This window comes from Aquarana catesbeiana, linkage group LG04, assembly GCF_042186555.1.
Source record: "Aquarana catesbeiana isolate 2022-GZ linkage group LG04, ASM4218655v1, whole genome shotgun sequence".
In the NCBI taxonomy this organism is placed as follows: Eukaryota; Metazoa; Chordata; class Amphibia; order Anura; family Ranidae; genus Aquarana; species Aquarana catesbeiana.
Window position 1 is genome coordinate 115,937,964 of NC_133327.1, and position 23,768 is coordinate 115,961,731.

A 23,768-nucleotide genomic window follows, 5' to 3' on the forward strand; every position below is an offset into this window, starting at 1 on the left:
ACATGCTACTTACAGGTGATAAGGATGACAGCACTTTTCTAAATATATCAGTGGTGGCTTCCATATTTTTTTCTCATAATGTAATAACTGATAGGGAGGCAGACAGCAATAAAAACCTGACAGGTGTCCTAATCCCTTCCCACTCAAAACTAAGAAAAAGTTTGGACATTGTTGATGGGAAAAATGAGCAACCTGTGGTGGAAGGAAAGAAAGTTGCAAAATCTCTGGCCTACTTTAGTTCACCTTTCCCAGAATCTGATGAAGCCAACTGTGTACTGTGATTAAAGCTGAATTATGCCCCTTCTGTTGGTATAGGCAACCTGGGACCCTCCAGCTGTTGTGGAACTACATTTCCCATGAGGCATTGCAAGGCTGGCAGTTACAATTACTGCCATAGGCATGATGGGACTTGTAGTTCTGCAACAGCTGGAGGGCCACAGTTTGCCTACCCCTGGTGTAGGCCATTTACGTACCTCTCAGAGATGGTGCCTACCCTGTCCTGCCTTAATGCTAGGATATTGCTAAGATAATTCTTGTGCATGCGTTGTTTGTGCTCTCCTCAGTCAGAGGAGCACTGAGCTCAGAGCTTCTGTGACCAGGAAGAGGGAGTACACATGTGAAGGGATTTGTAAGTGCAAGCAGTAGTGCCAGGAATTACGCTAGCAACATTCTAGCAATAAGGTACACAATATTAGCACAACTGTTGATCAATTTTCAGTAAAAATACACTACTACGAAGTTAAAAGTAAGTTCTCGCTAAAGGTGCTAAAGATACTAAATGAACATTCTGCACACAGCTATATACCCTTCTAGCAAACTTTACATAAAAATAGGGATTTTTAGTTCACATGCATTGAAATGCATGTTTAAGCTGGCCAACTGCGTCAAAGTAATCCCTCTCTGGCCAGGCCCTACACTACACTATACTAATCTACACTACACTACATTACACTAATTTACTCTACACTAATCTGTTCCACCCTGCCCTAATCCTCTCCACCCTGCCGTAATTCACTCCACCCTGCCCTATAACCCAGCCTTAATCCACTCCACCCTGCCCTATAACCCAGCCCTAATCCACCCCACCATGCCCTAAAACCCAGCCGTAGTCCGCTCCACCTTGCTGTAGTCCACTCCACCCTGCCCTGTAACCCAGCCCAAATCCATCCTGCCTAAATCCCCTCCACCCTGCCCTATAACCCAGCCCTAATCCTCTCCACCCTGCCATAACTCACTCCACCCTTCTCTATAACCCAGCCCTAATCCACTCCACCCTGCCCTATAACCCTGCCGTAGTTTGCTCCACCCTCCCATAGTCTGCTCCACCCTGCCGTAGTCTGCTCCACCCAGTCGTAGTCTGCTCCACCCTGCCTTAATCCCCTCCACCCTGCCATATAACCCTGCCCTAATCCACCCTGCCCTAATCCCCTCCACTCAGCCCAAATCCACCCAGCCTTAATCCACTCCACCCTACCCTATAGGCCAGCCCTAACCCACCATGCCCTATAACCCAGCGGTAGTCTGCTCCGCCCTGCTGTAGTCTGCTCCACCCTGCCCTGTAACCCAGCCCAAATCCACCCTGCCAAAATCCCCTCCACCCTGCCCTATAACCCTGCCCTAATCCACCCTGCCAAAATCCCCTCCACCCAGCCCAAATCCACTGTGCCTTAATCTCCTCCACCCTGCCCTGTAACCCAGCCCTAATCCTCTCCACCCTGCCCTATAACCCAGCCCTAATCCACTCCACCCTACCCTATAACCCTGCCGTAGTCTGCTTCACCCTGCTGTAGTCTGCTCCACCCTGCCGTAGTCCGCGCCACCCTGCCTTAATCCCCTCCACCCTGCCCTATAACCCTGCCCTAATCCCCTCCACCCAGCCCAAATCCACCCAGCCTTAATCCACTCCACCCTACCCTATAGCCCAGCCCTAATCCACTAAACCCTGCCCTATAATCCTGCCGTAGTTTGCTTCACCCTGCCGTAGTCTGCTCCACCCTGCCGTAGTCTGCTCCACCCTGCCTTAATCCCTCCACCCTGCCCTATAACCCTGCCCTAATCCACCCTGCCCTAATCCCCTCCACCCAGCCCAAAGATGAAGGGCGGTTCTAGCAACCAATCACCTGCTAGCACACTTGAAAAGTTAACTCCGTCGGTGCCTGCCCCTGCCCTCCATCCAAAGATGCTGTGTCTTCCGCTGATTAGAGCTGAGTGGGGCTGCGCTGTGAATGGGGGTATAGAGCTAGGGGGGCTGCACTGTGAATGGGGGGACAGAGCTGTGGGGTCATCTGTAATGTGAATTGGAAGGAGGGCAGAGTTGTGGGTGGGCAAAGCTGAGGAGGCCTTCCCAGTGAATGGGAGGAGCAGAGCTGAGGGGGCCTGTAATGTGAAATAGGGGAGGGGAGCAGAGTTCAGAAGGGCTGCATTGTGAAGGGGTAGGGGGAGTGATGTGATGGGGACAGAGGACACCACTGTTAAGGGAAAACTGTGGTGCAAAAACAAGATTGTGATTTCAAAAGAGGGGGCTGTGATGCGAATAATCTTAGTCATCGCACAAACAGGCGATTCACTCGGACCTTAGGTGGAATTTTTATTATGGATTGGACCTCTGTGAATTTTAATTCAATACCCCTGGTGTACACTATACTATAATCCGCTCTACCCTGCCCTAATCTGCTCCACCCTACCCTAACCCGCACGTTGTAACAAATATACACTTTTATAAAGATAAATCAATATACATTTTTATAGAGAGAAGTAAATATAAATATAAATATAAATAAATATAAATTTTTATAGAGATAAGCAAATATAATTTTTTTTTTGCTATATAATATATACACAATACTATAATCGTCTCTACTCCTCTGTGCGCCTCCAGGTCATGCACCATCTGCCTAGTGCCCCTCCGGGCCACGCTCCATCCGCCTAGTGCCCCTCAGGACTGCGCTCCATCAGCCTAGTGCCCCTCCGGGCTGCACTACATCTGCCTAGTGCCCCTCTGGGCCACACTTCATCCACCTAGTACCCCTCTGGGCAATGTTCCATCCACCTAGTGCCCCTCCGGGCCACACTCCATCCGCATTGTGCCTCTACGGGCCTGGCTCCATCCGCCTAGTGCTTCTATGAGCCTAACTCAATTCGCCTAGTGCCCCACCAGTCCTGGCTCCATCTGCCTAGTGCCTCTATGGGCCTGGCTCTATCTGCCTAGTGCCTCTACGGGCCTGGCTCCATCTTCCTAGTGCCTCCATGGGCCTGGCTTCATCCACCTATTGCCTCTACGGGCCTGGCTCCATCCACCTAGTGCCTCTACGGGTCTAGCTCCATCCTCCTAGTGCCACTACAGGCCTGGCTCCATCCGCCTAGTGCCTCTACAGGCCTGGCTTCATCCGCCTAGTGCCTCTATGGGCCTGGCTCCATCCGCCTAGTGCCCCGTCGGTCCTGGATCCATCTGCCTCGTGCCTCTATGGGCTTGGCTCTGTAGACCTAATGTCCAGCTGGGCCTGCCTCCATCCGTTTAGTGCCTCTACGTGCCTGGCTCCGCCTAGTACCTCTATGGGCCTGGGTCCATCTGCTTCGTGCCTATAAGGGCCTGGCTCCATCCGCATACTGCCCTGACGGGCCTGGCTCCATTTGCCTAGTGCCGAGTCTGGCTACATCCGTCTAGTGCCTCTACGGGCCTGGCTCCATCCGCCTAGTGCCTTTGCATGCCTGGCTCAATCAGCCTAGTGCCTCTACGAGCCTGGCTCCATCCGCCTAGTGCCTCTACAGGCCTTGCTCCATCTGCCTAGTGCCTCTACGGGCCTGGCTCCATCTGCCTAGTGCCTCTACGGGCCTGGCTCCATCCGCCTAGTGCCTCTATGGGCCTGGCTCCATCCACTTAGTGCCTCTACAGGCCTTGCTCCATCCGCCTAGTGCCTCTACGGGCCTTGCTCCATCCGCCTAGTGCCTCTACGGGCCTGGCTCCATCGGCCTAGTGCCTCTTTGGGCCTTGCTCCATCTGCCTAGTGCCTCTACGGGCCTTGCTTCATCCACATACTGCCCTGCCGGGCCTGGCTCCATTTGCCTAGTGCCGAGTCTGGCTACATCCGTCTAGTGCCTCTACGGGCCTGGCTCCATCTGCCTAGTGCCTTTGCATGCCTGGCTCCATCCGCCTAGTGCCTCTACGGGCCTGGCTCCATCCAACTAGTGCCTCTACGGGCCTGGCTCCACCCACCTAGTGCCTCTACGGGCCTGGCTTCATCCTCCTAGTGCCTCTACAGACTTGGCTCCATCTGCCTAGTGCCTCTACGGGCATGGCTCCATCCGTCTAGTGCCTCTATGGGCCTGGCTCCATCCACCCAGTGCCTCTACAGGCCTGGCTCCATCCACCCAGTGCCTCTACAGGCCTGGCTCCATCCACCTACTGCCTCTACAGGCCTGGCTCCATCCGCCTAGTGCCTCTACGGGTCTGGCTCCATCCGCCTAGTGCCTCTATGGGCCTGGCTCCATCCGCCTACTGCCTCTACGGGTCTGGCTCCATCCGCCTAGTGCCTCTATGGGCCTGGCTCCATCCACCTAGTGCCTCTACAGGCCTTGCCCCATCCGCCTAGTGCCTCTACGGGCCTTGTTCCATCCGCCTAATGCCTCTACGGGCCTGGCTCCATCCGCCTAGTACCTCTTTGGGCATTGCTCCATCTGCCTAGTGCCTCTACGGGCTTTGCTTCATCCGCATACTGCCCTGCCGGGCCTGGCTCCATTTGCCTAGTGCCGAGTCTGGCTACATCCGTCTAGTGCCTCTATGGGCCTGGCTCCATCTGCCTAGTGCCTTTGCATGCCTGGCTCCTTCTGCCTAGTGCCTCTACGGGCCTGGCCCATTCCAACTAGTGCCTCTACGGGCCTGGCTCCATCAACCTAATGCCTCTACGGGCCTGGCTTCATCCTCCTAGTGCCTCTACAGGCCTGGCTCCATCTGCCTAGTGCCTTTACAGGCATGGCTCCATCCGCCTAGTGCCTCTATGGGCCTGGCTCCATCCGCCCATTGCCTCGCTGGGCCTGCCTCCATCCACCTAGTGCCTCTACGGGGCTGGCCCCATCCAACTAGTGCCTCTACGGGCCTGGCTCCATCCCCCATGTGCCCCGCCGGGCCTGCCTCCATCCACCTAGTGCCTCTACGGGCCTGGCTCCATCTGCCTAGTGCCTCTACGGGCCTGGCTCCATCCGCCTAGTGCCTCTACGGGCCTGGCTCCATCCTCCTAGTGCCTCTATGGGCCTGGCTCCATCCACCTAGTGCCTCTACAGGCCTGGCTCCATCCTCCTAGTGCCTCTACAGGCCTGGCTCCATCCGCCTAGCGCCTCTGCGGGTCTGGCTCCATCCGCCTAGTGCCTCTATGGGTCTGGGTCCATCTGGTTCATGCAAATACTGCCCTGGTTCCATTTGCCTAGTGCCCAGCTGGGCCTGGCTCCGTCCTCCTAGTACTCCAACGGGCCTGGCTCCATCCATGTAGTGCCTCTATGGGCCTGGCTCCATCCACCTAGTGCTTCTACGGGCATGGCTCCATCCGCCTAGTGCCACACTGGACCTGCCTCCATCCACCTAGTGCCTCTACGGGCCTGGCTCCATCCATGTATTGCCTTTACGGGCCTGGCTCCATCCGCCTAGTGCCTCTATGGGCCTAGCTCTATCTGCCTAGTGCCTCTATGGACCTGCCTCCATCCACCTAGTGCCTCTATGGGCCTGGCTCCATCCATGTATTGCCTTTACGGGCCTGGCTCCATCTGCCTAGTGCCCGCCAGGCCTGCCTCCATCCACCTAGTGCCTCTACGGGCCTGGATCCATCTGCCTAGTGCCTCTATTGGCCTGGCTCCATCTGCCTAGTGCCTCTACGGGCCTGGCTCTGTGTAGTGCCTGTAGGGGCCTGGCTCCATCCTCCTAGTGCCTCCATAGACCGGGCTCCATCCGTCTAGTGCCTCTATGGGCTTGGCTCTGTAGACCTAATGCCCAGCTGGGCCTGCCTCCATCCATTTAGTGCCTCTACATGCCTGGCTCCGCCTAGTACCTCTATGGGCCTGGGTCCATCTGCTTCGTGCCTATAAGGGCCTGGCTCCATCCGCATACTGCCCTGACAGGCCTGGCTCCATTTGCCTAGTGCCGAGTATGGCTACATCCGTCTAGTGCCTCTACGGGCCTGGCTCCATCCGCCTAGTGCCTTTGCATGCCTGGCTCAATCAGCCTAGTGCCTCTACGAGCCTGGCTCCATCCGCCTAGTGCCTCTACGGGCCTTGCTCCATCTGCCTAGTGCCTCTACGGGCCTGGCTCCATCTGCCTAGTGCCTCTACGGGCATGGCTCCATTCGCCTAGTGCCTCTATGGGCCTGGCTTCATCCACCTAGTGCCTCTACAGGCCTTGCCCCATCCGCCTAGTGCCTCTACGGGCCTTGCTCCATCCGCCTAGTGCCTCTACGGGCCTGGCTCCATCCGCCTAATGCCTCTTTGGGCCTTGCTCCATCTGCCTAGTGCCTCTACGGGCCTTGCTTCATCCGCATACTACCCTGCCAGGCCTGGCTCCATTTGCCTAGTGCCGAGTCTGGCTACATCCGTCTAGTGCCTCTACGGGCCTGGCTCCATCTGCCTAGTGCCTTTGCATGCCTGGCTCCATCCGCCTAGTGCCTCTACGGGCCTGGCTCCATCCAACTAGTGCCTCTACGGGCCTGGCTCCATCCACCTAGTGCCTCTACGGGCCTGGCTTCATCCTCCTAGTGCCTCTACAGACCTGGCTCCATCTGCCTAGTGCCTCTACGGGCATGGCTCCATCCGCCTAGTGCCTCTATGGGCCTGGCTCCATCCGCCCAGTGCCTCGCTGGGCCTGCCTCCATCCACCTAGTGCCTCTACAGGCCTGGCTCCATCCATGTAGTGCCTCTACGGACCTGGCTCCATCCACCTAGTGCCTCTATGGGCCTGGCTCCATCCACCTAGTGCCTCTACAGGCCTGGCTCCATCCACCTAGTGCCTCTACAGGCCTGGCTCCATCCGCCTAGTGCCTCTATGGGTCTGGCTCCATCCGCCTAGTGCCTCTATGGGCCTGGCTCCATCCGCCTACTGCCTCTACGGGTCTGGCTCCATCCGCCTAGTGCCTCTATGGGCCTGGCTCCATCCACCTAGTGCCTCTACAGGCCTTGCTCCATCCGCCTAGTGCCTCTACGGGCCTTGCTCCATCCGCCTAGTGCCTCTACGGGCCTGGCTCCATCTGCCTAGTACCTCTGTGGGCCTTGCTCCATCTGCCTAGTGCCTCTACGGGCCTTGCTTCATCCGCATACTGCCCTGTCGGGCCTGGCTCCATTTGCCTAGTGCCGAGTCTGGCTACATCCGTCTAGTGCCTCTACGGGCCTGGCTCCATCTGCCTAGTGCCTTTGCATGCCTGGCTCCATCCGCCTAGTGCCTCTACGGGCCTGGCTCCATCTAACTAGTGCCTCTACGGGCCTGGCTCCATCCACCTAGTGTCTCTACGGGCCTGGCTTCATCCTCCTAGTGCCTCTACAGGCCTGGCTCCATCTGCCTAGTGCCTCTACGGGCATGGCTCCATCCGCCTAGTGCCTCTATGGGCCTGGCTCCATCCGCCCATTGCCTCGCTGGGCCTGCCTCCATCCACCTAGTGCCTCTACGGGCCTGGCTCCATCTGCCTAGTGCCTCTACGGGCCTGGCTCCATCCACCTAGTGCCTCTACGGGCCTGGCTCCATCCGCCTAGTGCCCCGCCGGGCCTGCCTCCATCCACCTAGTGCCTCTACGGGCCTGGCTCCATCTGCCTAGTGACTCTACGGGCCTGGCTCCATCCGCCTAGTGCCTCTACGGGCCTGGCTCCATCCTCCTAGTGCCTCTATGGGCCTGGCTCCATCCACCTAGTGCCTCTACAGGCCTGGCTCCATCCTCCTAGTGCCTCTACAGGCCTGGCTCCATCCGCCTAGCGCCTCTGCGGGTCTGGCTCCATCCGCCTCTATGGGTCTGGGTCCATCTGAGTTCATGCCTATACTGCCCTGGTTCCATTTGCCTAGTGCCCAGCTGGGCCTGGCTCCGTCCACCTAGTACTCCAACGGGCCTGGCTCCATCCATGTAGTGCCTCTATGGGCCTGGCTCCATCCACCTAGTGCTTCTACAGGCATGGCTCCATCCACCTAGTGCCACACTGGACCTGCCTCCATCCACATAGTGCCTCTACGGGCCTGGCTCCATCCATGTATTGCCTTTACGGGCCTGGCTCCATCTGTCTAGTGCCCCGCCGGGCCTGCCTCCATCGACCTAGTGCCTCTATGGGCCTGAATCCATCTGCCTAGTGCCTCTATGGGCCTGGCTCCATCTGCCTAGTGCCTCTACGGGCCTGGCTCTATCTGTGTAGTGCCTCTATGGGCCTGGCTCCATCCTCCTAGTGCCTCCACAGACCTGGCTCCATCCACCTAGTGCCTCTATGGGCCTGGCTCCATCCACCTAGTGCCTCTACAGGCCTGGCTCCATCCTCCTAGTGCCTCTACAGGCCTGGCTCCATCTGCCTAGTGCCTCTACGGGCCTGGCTCCATCCGCCTAGTGCCTCTATGGGCCTGGGTCCATCTGGTTCATGCCTATACTGCCCTGGCTCCATCCGCCTAGTGCCTCTACGGGCCTGGCTCCATCCGCCTAGTGCCTCTATGGGCCTGGCTCCATCCTCCTAGTGCCTCTACAGGCCTGGCTCCATCCGCCTAGTGCCTCTACGGGCCTGGCTCCATCCGCCTAGTGCCTCTACAGGCCTTGCTCCATCCGCCTAGTGCCTCTACGGGCCTTGCTCCATCCGCCTAGTGCCTCTACGGGCCTGGCTCTATCCGCCTAGTACCTCTTTGGGCCTTGCTCCATCTGCCTAGTGCCTCTACGGGCCTTGCTTCATCCGCATACTGCCCTGCCGGGCGTGGCTCCATTTGCCTAGTGCCGAGTCTGGCTACATCCATCTAGTGCCTCTACGGGCCTGGCTCCATCTGCCTAGTGCCTTTGCATGCCTGGCTCCATCCGCCTAGTGTCTCTACGGGCCTGGCTCCATCTAACAAGTGCCTCTACGGGCCTGGCTCCATCCACCTAGTGCCTCTACGGGCCTGGCTTCATCCTCCTAGTGCCTCTACAGGCCTGGCTCCATCTGCCTAGTGCCTCTACGGGCATGGCTCCATCCGCCTAGTACCTCTATGGGCCTGGCTCCATCCGCCCATTGCCTCGCTGGGCCTGCCTCCATCCACCTAGTGCCTCTACGGGCCTGGCTCCATCTGCCTAGTGCCTCTACGGGCCTGGCTCCATCCACCTACTGCCTCTACGGGCCTGGCTCCATCCGCCTAGTGCCCCACCGGGCCTGCCTCCATCCACCTAGTGCCTCTACGGGCCTGGCTCCATCTGCCTAGTGCCTCTACGGACTGGCTCCATCCGCCTAGTGCCTCTACGGGCCTGGCTCCATCCTCCTAGTGCCTCTATGGGCCTGGCTCCATCCACCTAGTGCCTCTACAGGCCTGGCTCCATCCTCCTAGTGCCTCTACAGGCCTGGCTCCATCCGCCTAGCGCCTCTGCGGGTCTGGCTCCATCCGCCTCTATGGGTCTGGGTCCATCTGGTTCATGCCTATACTGCCCTGGTTCCATTTGCCTAGTGCCCAGCTGGGTCTGGCTCCGTCCACCTAGTACTCCAACGAGCCTGGCTCCATCCATGTAGTGCCTCTATGGGCCTGGCTCCATCCACCTAGTGCTTCTACGGGCATGGCTCCATCCACCTAGTGCCACACTGGACCTGCCTCCATCCACATAGTGCATCTACGGGCCTGGCTCCATCCATGTATTGCCTTTACGGGCCTGGCTCCATCTGTCTAGTGCCCCGCCGGGCCTGCCTCCATCCACCTAGTGCCTCTACGGGCCTGGATCCATCTGCCTAGTGCCTCTATGGGCCTGGCTCCATCTGCCTAGTGCCTCTACGGGCCTGGCTCTATCTGTGTAGTGCCTCTACGGGCCTGGCTCCATCCTCCTAGTGCCTCCACAGACCTGGCTCCATCCACCTAGTGCCTCTATGGGCCTGGCTCCATCCACCTAGTGCCTCTACAGGCCTGGCTCCATCCTCCTAGTGCCTCTACAGGCCTGGCTCCATCCGCCTAGTTCCTCTACGGGCCTGGCTCCATCCGCCTAGTGCCTCTATGGGCCTGGCTCCATCCGCCTAGTGCCTCTACGGGCCTGGGTCCATCTGGTTCATGCCTATACTGCCCTGGTTCCATTCGCCTAGTGCCCAGCTGGGTGGGGCTCCATCCACCTAGCACTCCGATGGGCCTGGCTCCATCCTTGTAGTGCCTCTATGGGCCTGGCTCCATCCACCTAGTGCCTCTATGGGCATGGCTCCATCTGCCTAGTGCCCCACTGGACCTGCCTCCATCCACCTAGTGCCTCTACGGGCCTGGCTCCATCCGCCTAGTGCCCCGCCGGGCCTGCCTCCATCCACCTAGTGCCTCTACGGACCTGGCTTCATCTGCCTAGTGCCTCTACGGGCCTGGCTCCATCTGCCTAGTGCCTCTACGGGCCTGGCTCTATCTGCATAGTGCCTCTATGGGCCTGGCTCCATCCTCCTAGTGCCTCCACAGACCTGGCTCCATCCACCTAGTGCCTCTATGGGCCTAGCTCCATCCACCTAGTGCCTCTACAGGCCTGGCACCATCCTCCTAGTGCCTCTACAGGCCTGCCTCCATCCACCTAGTGCCTCTACAGGCCTGGGTCCATCTGGTTCATGCCTATACTGCCCTGGTTCCATTCACCTAGTGCCCAGCTGGGCCTGGTTCCGTCCACCTAGTACTCCGATTTGCCTGGTTCCATCCATGTAGTGCCTCTACGGGCCTGGCTCCATCCACCTAGTGCCTCTATGGGCCTGGCTCCATCCACCTAGGGCCCCGCTGGACCTGCCTCCATCCACCTAGTGCCTCTACGGGCCTGGCTCCATCTGCCTAGTGCCTCTACGGGCCTGGCTGTATCTACGTAGTGCCTCTTCGGGCCTGGCTCCATCCTCCTAGTGCCTCCACAAACCTTGCTCCATCCACCTAGTGCCTCTACGGGCCTGGCTCCATCCATCTAGTGCCTCTACGGGCCTGGCTCCATCTGCCTAGTGCCTCTACGGGCCTGGCTCTATCCGCCTAGTGCCTCTACGGGCCTGGCTCCATCCAACTAGTGCCTCTACGGGCCTGGCTCCATCCACCTATTGCCTCTACGGGCCTGGCTCTATCTGCCTAGTGCCTCTACGGGCCTGGCTCCATCCGCCTAGTGCCTCTACGGGCCTGGCTCCATCTGCCTAGTGCCTCTACAGGCCTTGCTCCATCCACCTAGTGCCTCTACGGGCCTGGCTCCATCTGCCTAGTGCCTCTACGGGCCTGGCTCCATCCGCCTAGTGCCTCTATGGGCCTTGCTCTATCCATGTAGTGCCTCTACGGGCCTGGCTCCATCCTCCTAGTGCCTCTATGGGCCTGGCTCCATCCACCTAGGGCCCCGCTGGACCTGCCTCCATCCACCTAGTGCCTCTACGGGCCTGGCTCCATCTGCCTAGTACTTCTACGGGCCTGGCTCTATCTACGTAGTGCCTCTTTGGGCCTGGCTCCATCTTCCTAGTGCCTCCACAGACCTTGCTCCATCCACCTAGTGCCTCTACGGGCCTGGCTCCATCCATCTAGTGCCTCTACGGGCCTAGCTCCATCTGCCTAGTGCCTCTACGGGCCTGGCTCTATCTGCCTAGTGCCTCTATGGGCCTGGCTCCATCCTCCTAGTGCCTCCACAGGCCTGGCTCTATCCACCTAGTGCCTCTACGGGCCTGGCTCCATCCACCTAGTGCCTCTACGGGCCTGGCTCCATCCACCTAGTGCCTCTACGGGCCTGGCTCCATCCTTCAAGTGCCTCTACAGGCCTGGCTCCATCCGCCTAGTGCCTCTACGGGCCTGACTCTATCCGCCTAGTGCCCCGCCGGGCCTGCCTCCATCCACCTAGTGCCTTTACAGACCTGGCTCCATCTGCCTAGTGCCTCTACGGGCCTGGCTCTATCCGCCTAGTGCCTCTACGGGCCTGGCTCCATCCAACTAGTGCCTCTATGGGCCTGGCTCCATCCACCTAGTGCGTCTACGGGCCTGGCTCCATCCGCCTAGTGCCTCTAAGGGCCTGGCTTCATCCGCCTAGTGCCTCTACGGGCCTGGCTCCATCCGCATAGTGCCTCTACGGGCCTGGCTCCATCTGCCTAGTGCCTCTACAGGCCTTGCTCCATCTGCCTAGTGCCTCTATGGACTTGGCTCCATCCGCCTTGTGCCTCTACGGGCCTGGCTCCATCTGCCTAGTGCCTCTACAGGCCTTGCTCCATCCACCTAGTGCCTCTACGGGCCTGGCTCCATCTGCCTAGTGCCTCTACGGGCCTGGCTCCATCCGCCTAGTGCCTCTATGGGCCTGGCTCTATCTGCGTAGTGCCTCTATGGGCCTGGCTCCATCCTCCTAGTGCCTCCACAGGCCTGGCTCCATCCACCTAGTGCCTCTACGGGCCTAGCTCCATCTGCCTAGTGCCTCTACGGGCCTGGCTCCATCTGCCTAGTGCCTCTACGGGCCTGGCTCTATCCGCCTAGTGCCTCTACGGGCCTGGCTCTATCTGCCTAGTGCCTCTACGGGCCTGGCTCCATCCACCTAGTGCCTCTATGGGCCTGGCTCCATCCTCCTAGTGCCTCTACGGGCCTGGCTCCATCCTCCTAGTGCCTCTACGGGCCTGGCTTCATCCGCCTAGTGCCTCTATGGGCCTGGCTCCATCTGCCTAGTGCCTCTACGGGCCTGGCTCCATCCACCTAGTGCCTCCACAGGCCTGGCTCCATCCACCTAGTGCCTCTACAGGCCTGGCTCCATCCGCCTAGTGCCTCTACGGGCCTGGCTCTATCCGCCTAGTGCCTCTACGGGCCTGGCTCCATCCAACTAGTGCCTCTACGGGCCTGGCTCCATCCTTCTAGTGTCTCTACGGGCCTGGCTCCATCCTCCTAGTGCCTCTACGGGCCTGGCTCCATCCTCCTAGTGGCTCTACGGGCCTGGCTTCATCCGCCTAGTGCCTCTACGGGCCTGGCTCCCTCCGCCTAGTGCCTCTACGGGCCTGGCTCCATCCACCTAGTGCCTCTACGGGCCTGGCTCCATCCACCTAGTGCCTCTACGGGCCTGGCTTCATCCACCTAGTGCCTCTACGGACCTGTCTCCACCTAGTACCTTTATGGGCCTGGGTTGATCTGCTTCATGCCTATTCTGCCCTGGTTCCATTCGCCTAGTGCCCAGCCGGGCCTGGCTCCATCCACCTAGTGCCCCGCTGGACCTACCTCCATCCGTCCAGTACCTCTACAGGCCTGGGTCCATCTGCTTCATGCCTATACTGCCCTGGCTCCATACACCCAGTGCCTCGCTGGGCCTGGCTCCATATGCCTAGTGCCCCACCGGGTCTTGCTTTGTGCCCCACCGGCTCTCTGTGCCCCACCGGCTCTTTGCCCCACCCAGACGTGCTCCATCCGTCCTAATCGAGTGCTCCCAGCCCTTCCCACAAATAAACATTTTTATCAATAACAGCAAATACACTTTTTTTATATAGTACACAGTACTACACCATGGGAGCAAGGTAGTTGGTGGTCCTGTTTTCCTCTTTATAGCGGTCTTAGCAGGCGTTATCTTATTTCCGGTATCTAAACAAACAGAAGAGATGTTACACATAGAAAACTAAGTTTAAATTGCCAAATTCATCAATTTCATAGAAGAAATCAAGGTTGATGGCGTCTTCCCCACGGAGGAAGGGTATTTCCCAGAAGTTGATCCTCCGGATTTCTCTCCTGTCGACATCCTGCGGAGGAAAAAAATCCATTACTGCTCTGCAAAGAGGGCAGGTATTGCTTTGTGCCCTCCATGTATCGATGCAGTTTGAATGAAATTGGTGGGAGCAGTGTAAGGTAGTGTCCTCTCCCACTTCAATCTCACTTAAACAGATAGTACATGTGGGCAGCGCCTGATACTCCCTGGCCAGTGGTCTGGCTGGTGCTGGCTGGTCCTCAGCAACGATGCGGTCTCTTGGAGATCTACTTCTATTGGACCTGGCATTCTCCTGTTGCTGTCGGCGAGCTGTCCTAGACCGTGTGCGGTGTGCAATCGGTGAATCCATGCCTGAAATAACAATGTCAGAGATTTCAGCATTTCTGTCATGTAACCCATTCTATCACAGTTTTAATCATTAAATGATTAAGGCAATTTTTAACAAATTTCAATTGCACATGTGGCTGTCTCATAGGTAAACCAGAAAATTTTATATTATTTAAGACTTAAAGTGGTTCTGAAAGCAGGTTTTTTTTTACCTTAATATGTCCTCTGCACTAAGGTAAAAAAAAACCTTCTGCATGCAGCTCTTCCCATTATACTTACATGAGCTTGATCGCAATGCAGCTCTGTGCACTAGATCAGAGGCTCCTGTAAGTTAATTTTAGTACACAGTATAATACCCAGTATATATTTTTTTAAATAATATAAAAGATGTTTGTTCAATTAAATCGATATCAAATGTCAAGATTTAGATGTGCGTACTCCTGTGAGATGGCAACAAACTACAGTACCTGAAATGTTCCATAGGCAACACTTGAAAAGCCTTTACAGGTTATCCATTTAGAGTTACATGTGAGCTCTGGCTCTAGAATTATTGCTCTCATTATGAGGTTCACAGTGATACCTATATACATGTACAGTGGGGCAAAAAAGCATTTAGTCGACAACCAATTATACAAGTTCTCCCACTTAAAAAGATGAGAGAGGTCTGTAATTGTCATCATAGGTATACCTCAACTATGAGACACAAAATGTGGAAACAAATCCAGACAATCACATTGTCTGGTTTTTAAAAGAATTTATATTTAAATTATGGTGGAAAAAAAGTATTTGGTCAATATCAAAAGTTGATCTCAATACTTTGTTATATATCCTTTGTTGGCAATGACAGAGGTCAAACGTTTTCTGTAAGTCTTCACAAGGTTGTCACACACTGTTGCTGGTATGTTGGCCCATTCCTCCATGCAGATTTCCTCTAGAGCAGAGATGTTTTGGGGCTGTCGCTGGGCAACACGGACTTTCAACTCCCTCCAAAAGTTTTCTATGGGGTTGAGATCTGGAGACTGGCTAGGCCACTCCAGGACCTTGAAATGCTTCTTACGAAGCCACTCCTTTGTTGCCTGCGCGGTTTGTTTGGGATCATTGTCATGCTGAAAGACCCAGCCACGTTTCATCTTCAATGCCCTTGCTGATGGGAGCAGGTTTGCACTGGAGTGTGACTGTTTGAGGTTGTGGACAGGTGTCTTTTATACTGATAACAACTTCAAACAGGTGCCATTAATACAGGTAATGAGTGGACAGAGGAGCCTCTTAAAGAAGAAGATACAGGTCTGTGAGAGCCAGAAATCTTGCTTGTTTGTAGGTGACTTATTTTCCACCATAATTTGCAAATAAATTCTTTCAAAAATCAGACAATGTGATTGTCTGGATTTGTTTCCACATTTTGTCTCTCATAGTTGAGGTATACCTATGATGACAATTACAGGCCTCTGTCACCTTTTTAGGTGGGAGAACTTGCACAATTGGTGGCTGACTAAATACTTTTTTGCCCCACTGTATGATGCAATCACGGTTTACATATGCTTGCCAATCTATATGTTCTAAAGGCAGAAGGTATATACCCTCACATGGTCAGTTTGGAATCAATTCGGACATTCTCCAAAGATCGGCTATTTTGTATAATTTGTTGCTCTACTGTCTGCCAGTCTCGAATTGGATACCCCGGCTTCATTCGTCCGTAGCGCTCAAGTGCCCCCCCCCCATTTTTTCCCCCTTCCCTCTTCCCCCTCTCTACCTTACCTCACACTGTACACCCTTTCTCTCTCCTATATAGGTTACTTGCATAATGATTGATTTGCGGATGTCTATATACTGATTACTTAGATTACATCTACCACTTTATTACTTACCACATATTTATGACTACATAGATGGCAGAATTGATACTCGTGTCATTTAAGATATTGGCAGAGGCTCCTTATATACTTGATTTCATACTGTTTCTATATTGTATTTTTTACAGCTATTAAAGTATTGTGTTTACGCCCATAAGCTCGCTCTTACAGGTGATTACAATAACTTGATACACACCCTCTATTTGGTCCAGAGTGCGCTTAAGTTCTTTTTCCTACTAAATGCACCAGCATTCTCTTTGTATCACCTAGTATGTACCGGTGGTGGAAAGTGCATTCTTTGTGATCTACAATTTCTCTATTAGTTATGTAAGGTTGCTCTCAGCCTCTCATAATCTAGGGACTGCTGTACAGAAAATCCCTGGAGTACTAGGATCCAAAATAATTGTGATACATAAATAGTGCGTTGTCTAACAGTGACATTCAAAAAACAGTATGTCATATGTGCATCAAAGTATAAATCAATATCCAAAGAAATCAACCTTGTAAATATATAAATCAGTATAGAATTTAACACATGCAACACTAAAACCTTAGTGAGTTAATAACTGAATGTACTTAAAGGGGATGTAAACCCTCATGGTTCTTCAGCTTAATGCATTCTATGCATTAAGCTGAAAAACCTTCTGTAGTGCTGCAGCCCCCCAGCCCCTCCGTTTTACTTACCTGAATGCTTTCATCCTCCTGCCGGGAACAAGCACACCAGATCTAGCTGGTGTCTTGTGCCCTGATTGGATAGAAGCCATTGGCTTCTGCTGCTGTCAACCAAATCCAATGACGCAGAGCCAGGGAGCAGGCTGAGTCCTGCATTCTGTGTGAATGGACACAGATGCAGGACTCGGGAGTGCGCCCGCACGGGTGTCCACCAAGAAGAGCCTTCTCCAACGTGACACTCGATACGGGGAGGCAGGGGCGTCGGGAGGGGGTGGCTAGGGGGGGCTGAAGCCCCGAATGTGACCCCCAAAAGCCCCGAGTATACAGAATGCTGAATTCCGTTGTTAGCCCCGAGCGCCGCCCGCGAGGACCGATCTGGTTGTGAATGCGGCCGAAAGTGGCCGAGTGCGGCCGAAAGAATCCGACTGCCAGAGCGGCCAAGTGCGGCCGAAAAAAACGACTGCCATAGTGGCCGAAAGTGGCCGAGTGCCGCAGGTCCCGCCTTCTGGAGCCTGCAGCGCCAATGTCATGACAGCGGGACGTGTGACGTGATGTCCATCTTAGCCTGCAGGCTCCAGAAGGCGGGAACGCTACATCCCTGCTCAGGCGGGCGGCTCTCCTCTCCTCCTCGACTCGGCTCCTCTCTGATGGTGACGAGTGACTGACTGCCTGCTGTGACCACACAGTGCACACACCACGGCTGAGCTGAGGTAGGTCAGACACACAGTGTATGTAGGTCAGGCAGGTCACTGGTCACTGTTAGTGTATGTAGGTCAGGCTGGTCACTATAAGTGTATGTAGGTCAGGCTGGTCAATGTTAGTGTATGTAGGTCAGGCTGGTCACTGTTAGTGTATGTAGGTCAGGCTGGTCACTGTTAGTGTATGTAGGTCAGGCTGGTCACTGTTAGTGTATGTAGGTCAGGCAGGTCACTGTTAGTGTATGTAGATCAGGCAGTTCACTGTTAGTGTATGTAGGTCAGGCTGGTCAGTGTATGTAGGTCAGGCAGGTCACTGGTCACTGTTAGTGTGTGTAAGTCAGGCTGGTCACTGTTAGTGTATGTAGGTCAGGCTGGTCAGTGTATGTAGGTCAGGCAGGTCAGGCTGGTCACTGTTAGTGTGTGTAGGTCAGGCTGGTCACTGTTAGTGTGTGTAGGTCAGGCTGGTCACTGTTAGTGTGTGTAGGTCAGGCTGGTCACTGTTAGTGTGTGTAGGTCAGGCAGGTCAGTGTATATAGGTTATGTAGGTCAGTGTATAATATAGGTCAGTGTATGTACATCAGTGTAATGGTGTAACCCCACCATCCCGCCCAAAAAAAACACCGCGACCCCCCCCGGTTGTTGGACTTCGGGCTGAAGCCCCTGGTCTTTTTGCCACCTAGCAACGCCCCTGCGGGGAGGAGCCACCAGCACCGCTGAGGGACACCAGAAGAGGAGGACTGGGGCCACTCTGTGCAAAACTAACTGCACAGTGGAGGTAAGTATGACATGTTTGTTATTTAAGAAAAAAAAAATGTTCATAAACAGGTGAGTAAAAGTCCACTAAAGGTGTCCATCCATATCCATGGTATTGCAGTGTCCTCGTGCACAACAAATGCAAAGTGTCAGTGCTCCACCACTGTGTTCTAAGTAAACTAACTGGCCGCTTACCAGAAGTTTAGATCCACAAGTGATCCTATGCGCAGCGGGAGCCATTGTTTCTTAGCTGCTGTCAATCACAGCCAGTGAGAAGGGAGCAGGGGGGCAGGGTCATATGGACACACAGAGCCAGCTTAGGAGCGGGCCCACACGAGTGCCCTCATAGGAAGTGTATTGCTGCGGGGGGTACTCTTTGGGGGTACTCTGCAGAGAGGAGTAACCAGGAGAGCTGGAAGGGGGACCTGAAAAGAGGAGGATCTGGGTTGCTCTGTGCAAAACCATTGCACAGAGCAGGTAAGTATGACTTGTTTGTTGTTTCAAAGATAAAAAAAATTGGTTTAGAATCACTTTAATGTTCAGATTCATGCATAAGTCCAATTATAACTAGTTGAATTGAAATTAAACCTTCCTAATCTTCTATTCACAGAGAACAGAGCCATCTATAATACATCATACTGCACATTTTCATGAAAAATACACTTAAATGAATTTTAGTGCACAAAATAATACCCAATATTGCTGGTAAAATATAACAGATAATGTGTCAGGTAATTCATTACCAAATGCCAAGATTTACATAGTTACATATAGTAGGTGAGGTTGAAAAAAGACACAAGTCCATCAAGTCCAACCTATGTGTGTGATTATGTGTCAGTATTACATTACATATCCCTGTATATTGCGGTCATTCAGGTGATTATCTAATAGTTTCTTGAAGCTATCAATGCTCCCCGCTGAGACCACCGCCTGTGGAAGGGAATTCCACATCCTTGCCGCTCTTACAGTAAAGAACCCTCTACGTAGTTTAAGGTTAAACCTCTTTTCTTCTAATTGTAATGAGTGGCCACGAGTCTTATTAAACTCTCTTCTGCGAAAAAGTTTTATCCCTATTGTGGGGTCACCAGTACAGTATTTGTAAATTGAAATCATATCCCCTCTCAAGCGTCTCTTCTCCAGAGAGAATAAGTTCAGTGCTCGCAACCTTTCCTCATAACTATGATCCTCCAGACCCTTTATTAGCTTTGTTGCCCTTCTTTGTACTCGCTCCATTTCCAGTACGTCCCTCCTGAGGACTGGTGCCCAGAACTGGACAGCATACTCCAGGTGCGGCCGGACCAGAGTCTTGTAGAGCGGGAGAATTATTGTTTTATCTCTGCAGTTGATCCCCCTTTTAATGCATGCCAATATTCTGTTTGCTTTATTAACAGCAGCTTGGCATTGCATGCCATTGCTGAGCCTATCACCCACTAGGACCCCCAAGTCCTTTTCCATACTAGATTCCCCCAGAGGTTCTCCCCCCAGTGTATAGATTGCATTCATATTTTTGCCACCCAAATGCATTATTTTACATTTTTCTACATTGAACCTCATTTGCCATGTAGTCGCCCACCCCATTAATTTGTTCAGGTCTTTTTGCAAGATTTCCACATCCTGCGGAGAAGTTATTGCCCTGCTTAGCTTAGTATCGTCTGCAAATACAGAGATTGAACTGTTTATCCCATCCTCCAGGTCGTTTATGAACAAATTAAATAGGATTGGTCCCAGCACAGAACCCTGGGGGACCCCACTACCCACCCCTGACCATTCTGAGTACTCCCCATTTATCACCACCCTCTGAACACGCCCTTGTAGCCAGTTTTCAATCCATGTACTCACCCTATGGTCCATGCCAACGCACCTTATTTTGTACAGTAAACGTTTATGGGGAACTGTGTCAAATGCTTTTGCAAAATCTAGATACACCACGTCTACGGGCCTTCCTTTATCTAGATGGCAACTCACCTCCTCATAGAAGGTTAATAGATTGGTTTGGCAAGAACGATTCTTCATGAATCCATGCTGATTACTGCTAATGATATCATTCTTATTACTAAAATCTTGTATATAGTCCCTTATCATCCCCTCCAAGAGTTTACATACTATTGATGTTAGGCTAACTGGTCTGTAATTCCCAGGGATGTTTTTTGGGCCCTTTTTAAATATTGGTGCTACATTGGCTTTTCTCCAATCAGCTGGTACCATTCCAGTCAATAGACTGTCTGTAAAAATTAGGAACAACGGTCTGGCAATCACCTGACTGAGTTCCCTAAGTACCCTCGGATGCAAGCCATCTGGTCCCGGTGATTTATTAATGTTAAGTTTCTCAAGTCTAATTTTAATTCCGTCCTCTGTTAACCATGTAGGTGCTTCCTGTGTTGTGTCATGAGGATAAACACTGCAGTTTTGGTTACTGAAGCCCCCTGATTCACTCGTGAAGACTGAGGAGAAGAATAAATTCAATACCTCTGCCATCTCCCCATCCTTTGTAACCAGATGTCCTTCCTCATTCTTTATGGGGCCAATATGGTCTGTCCTCCCTTTTTTACTGTTAACATACTTAAAGAATTTCTTGGGATTTTTTTTGCTCTCCTCCGCTATGTGTCTTTCATGTTCTATCTTAGCCATCCTAATTGCACCCTTACATTTCTTATTGCATTCTTTATAAATTCTGAATGCTGTGGATTTAAAATTGCACACTCCTGTGAAAAGGCAACAAACTAACAGGTACCTGAAATTGTCCATAGGCCACACACAGAAGCCTTTATAGGTTATGTGTTTAGTGTTAAATGTGAGCTCTGGCTCTAGAATTATTGCTCTCACTATGAGGTTCACAGTAATACCTCACATGTATTTTTTTTATTACTTTTTTTTTTACACTTTTTTAAAATGTATTTTTTTTATTCAACTTTATTGCTTTTACAAGGGGTGGAAAAAACCCCCTGTGATAGCTTTGGGCAGTGACAGCCAGGTACTCTTCATAAGGAAATCAGGGGTCTGTTGGATCCTTGATCCCTCCTCTGCCCTGCAAGAGAGCTGATTAGATAGAGGTCTGCTTTTTACTGCACACAAACACAATATAATACACAATTTTTTTGCTAAACTATAAAAGATAATGATGTGTCAGGTAAATATATGCCACCGGAAGACTCGATCTGCGATCCGCCACTTCTGAAGCCAGAAACGGCTTTGTTCCAGTCTCCGGAATGTAAACACTGAAGCAACGTCACAACGTCACTTTCTGTTTACTCGGCTGCCAATGGCACCGGATTTTAAAAAATATACAGTATTCAGATACGCCGTTTTTGGTGATCTGAATACTTTGAAGTGCAAAGGAGGGATTGGAGGTCTTTTAGACCCCGATGCCTCCATAAAGAGTACCTGTCACCACCTATTACTGTCACAAGGGATGTTTACATTCCTTGTGACAGCAATAAAAGTGATCAAATTTTTTTTTTAAAAAAACACAATTTAATAATATAAAAATAAATAAGAAAAAAAAAATTTTTTAAAGTGCCCCCGTCACCGCGAGCTCACGCAGCAAAGAAAACGCATACGGAAGTCATGCCCGCATATGTAAACGGTGTTCTAATCACACATGTGAGGTATCGCCACAATCATCAGAGCGAGTGCAATAATTCTAGCTTTAGACCTCCTCTGTAACTCAAACCTGGTAACCGTAAAAAAAAATTTAAAGCTTCGCCTATGGAGATTTTTAGGTACCAAAGTTTGTCGCCATTCCACGAGTGCGTGCAATTATAAAGTGTGACATGTTTGGTATCTATTTACCCCGCGTAACATCATCTTTCACATTATACAAAAAAATTGGGATAACTATACTGTTTTGTTTTTTTTTAATTCATGAAAATGTCCCTTTTCCCAAAAAAGTTGCGTTGAAAACACCGCTGCACAAATACCGTGTGACATAAAATATTGCAACAATCGTCATTTTATTCTCTAGATTATATATAATGTTTGGGGGTTCTAAGTAATTTTCTAGCAAAAATTAGGGATTTTAACTTGTAAACACCAAATGTCAGAAATAGGCTTAGTTATGAAAGGGTTAAAATTATTGTTCTCACTCTGGTGTTCACAGCGGTACCTCATTGAGAGAGGCAATCACTGTTTACATATGTGTGCAAGACCTACATGCGCATTTGGGTGTGTGAACAGGGGACGGGGTAGTTTAAATTTTTTTTCATATTTTAAAAAAAATAAAAGTGAATGGGCGGCTGTAAAAATTGATAACAGGATTATGGCTGCTGCTGCACCCAAAATCCTATTATAACCGCTTGTCATTCAGAATGTACAGTATATATACACGTATGCTGAATGGCAATTAGTTAACATATAAACTCTAAATAAACAATTAGAAACTGGTAGCAAAATGTAATTATTTAACAAGGGTAGAAAAGGAATTCTTCTCACCTTTAGCCTAGGTTTACACTGACAGCGGGAATGAAATTGATTTCTTTTTACCTCATGTCAGTCACAACATTGGGGGCGATTTCAGAGACATCTGTGTGGGTTTCTGCACAGATGTCTATTGAAATCGCACCCCGAAGTCCCCAAAAGTAGTACAGAAACTACTTTTGGGAATCGGTGCGGCGTCGCACCGATTCAGACGGTGCCATTGCTGGCAATAGATGCCGATTTTGCATGCGATTTGACATGTCAAATCGCATGCCAGATTGCTGCAATGTGAACCAGGGCTTATGACCAGAGTCAACGCCCAATCCTAATTTTGCAACTGTGACATGTGTTCGTAAAACTGTGCATATCATCACAACTACTTGTATCCAGGTGGATTATACCGTACTTTTTTTATGCTAGAAAATTACTTAGAACCCCCAAACATTATATATATTTTTTAGCAAAGGCCCTATAGAATAAAATGATGGGTGTTGTAATTTTTTATGTCACACAGTATTTGTGCAGCAGTTTTTCAAACTCATTTTTTGGGGGAAATAATAAAATAATAATAATACATTTTTAAAAAAACACAATATTTACTCCAATTTGTTTGTATCATGTGAAAGATGAAGTTACGCTGAGTAAATAGATACCCAATATGTCACACTTTAAAATTGCATTTGCCCGTGGAATGGTGGCAAACTATGGTGCTTAAAATTCTCCATAGGCAACGCTTTCAACGCCTTTACAGGTTACCAGTTTAGATTTACACAGGAGGTCTGGTTGCGACAATACCTCACATATGTGGAACGATCACCCTTTACACATGCGTGTAAGCACAGTGGGATGGGAGTGCTTTAATTTTTTTTTTTTTAACTATTATTATTTATTTTATACAAACATTTTTTTTTATTATTTATTTTTTTTACACTTAGAGCTCGGGAAAGGTGGCAGAGGGAGGGGGACCCCCTTCTGCCACCCACAGAAATGATTGAGTGGCTATTTAGCCACTCTAATCACTTCTGCCACAAACAGAATCGCTGGCTGAAAAAACCCATACTGGAATGAGGCCTGTAGGTGCCGCCATCATCCCAGTATAACTACTTCAACCCGAGGACTTCCATGGATGTCCTATAGGCAGGAAGTAGTTAGATTTAGCTGTATATTTTAGGACATTACAGTGTATCACCACCAAAAAAACTGCACAAATAATTCTCCTGTTCCTGACGATCGCAGCAATACCACATGTG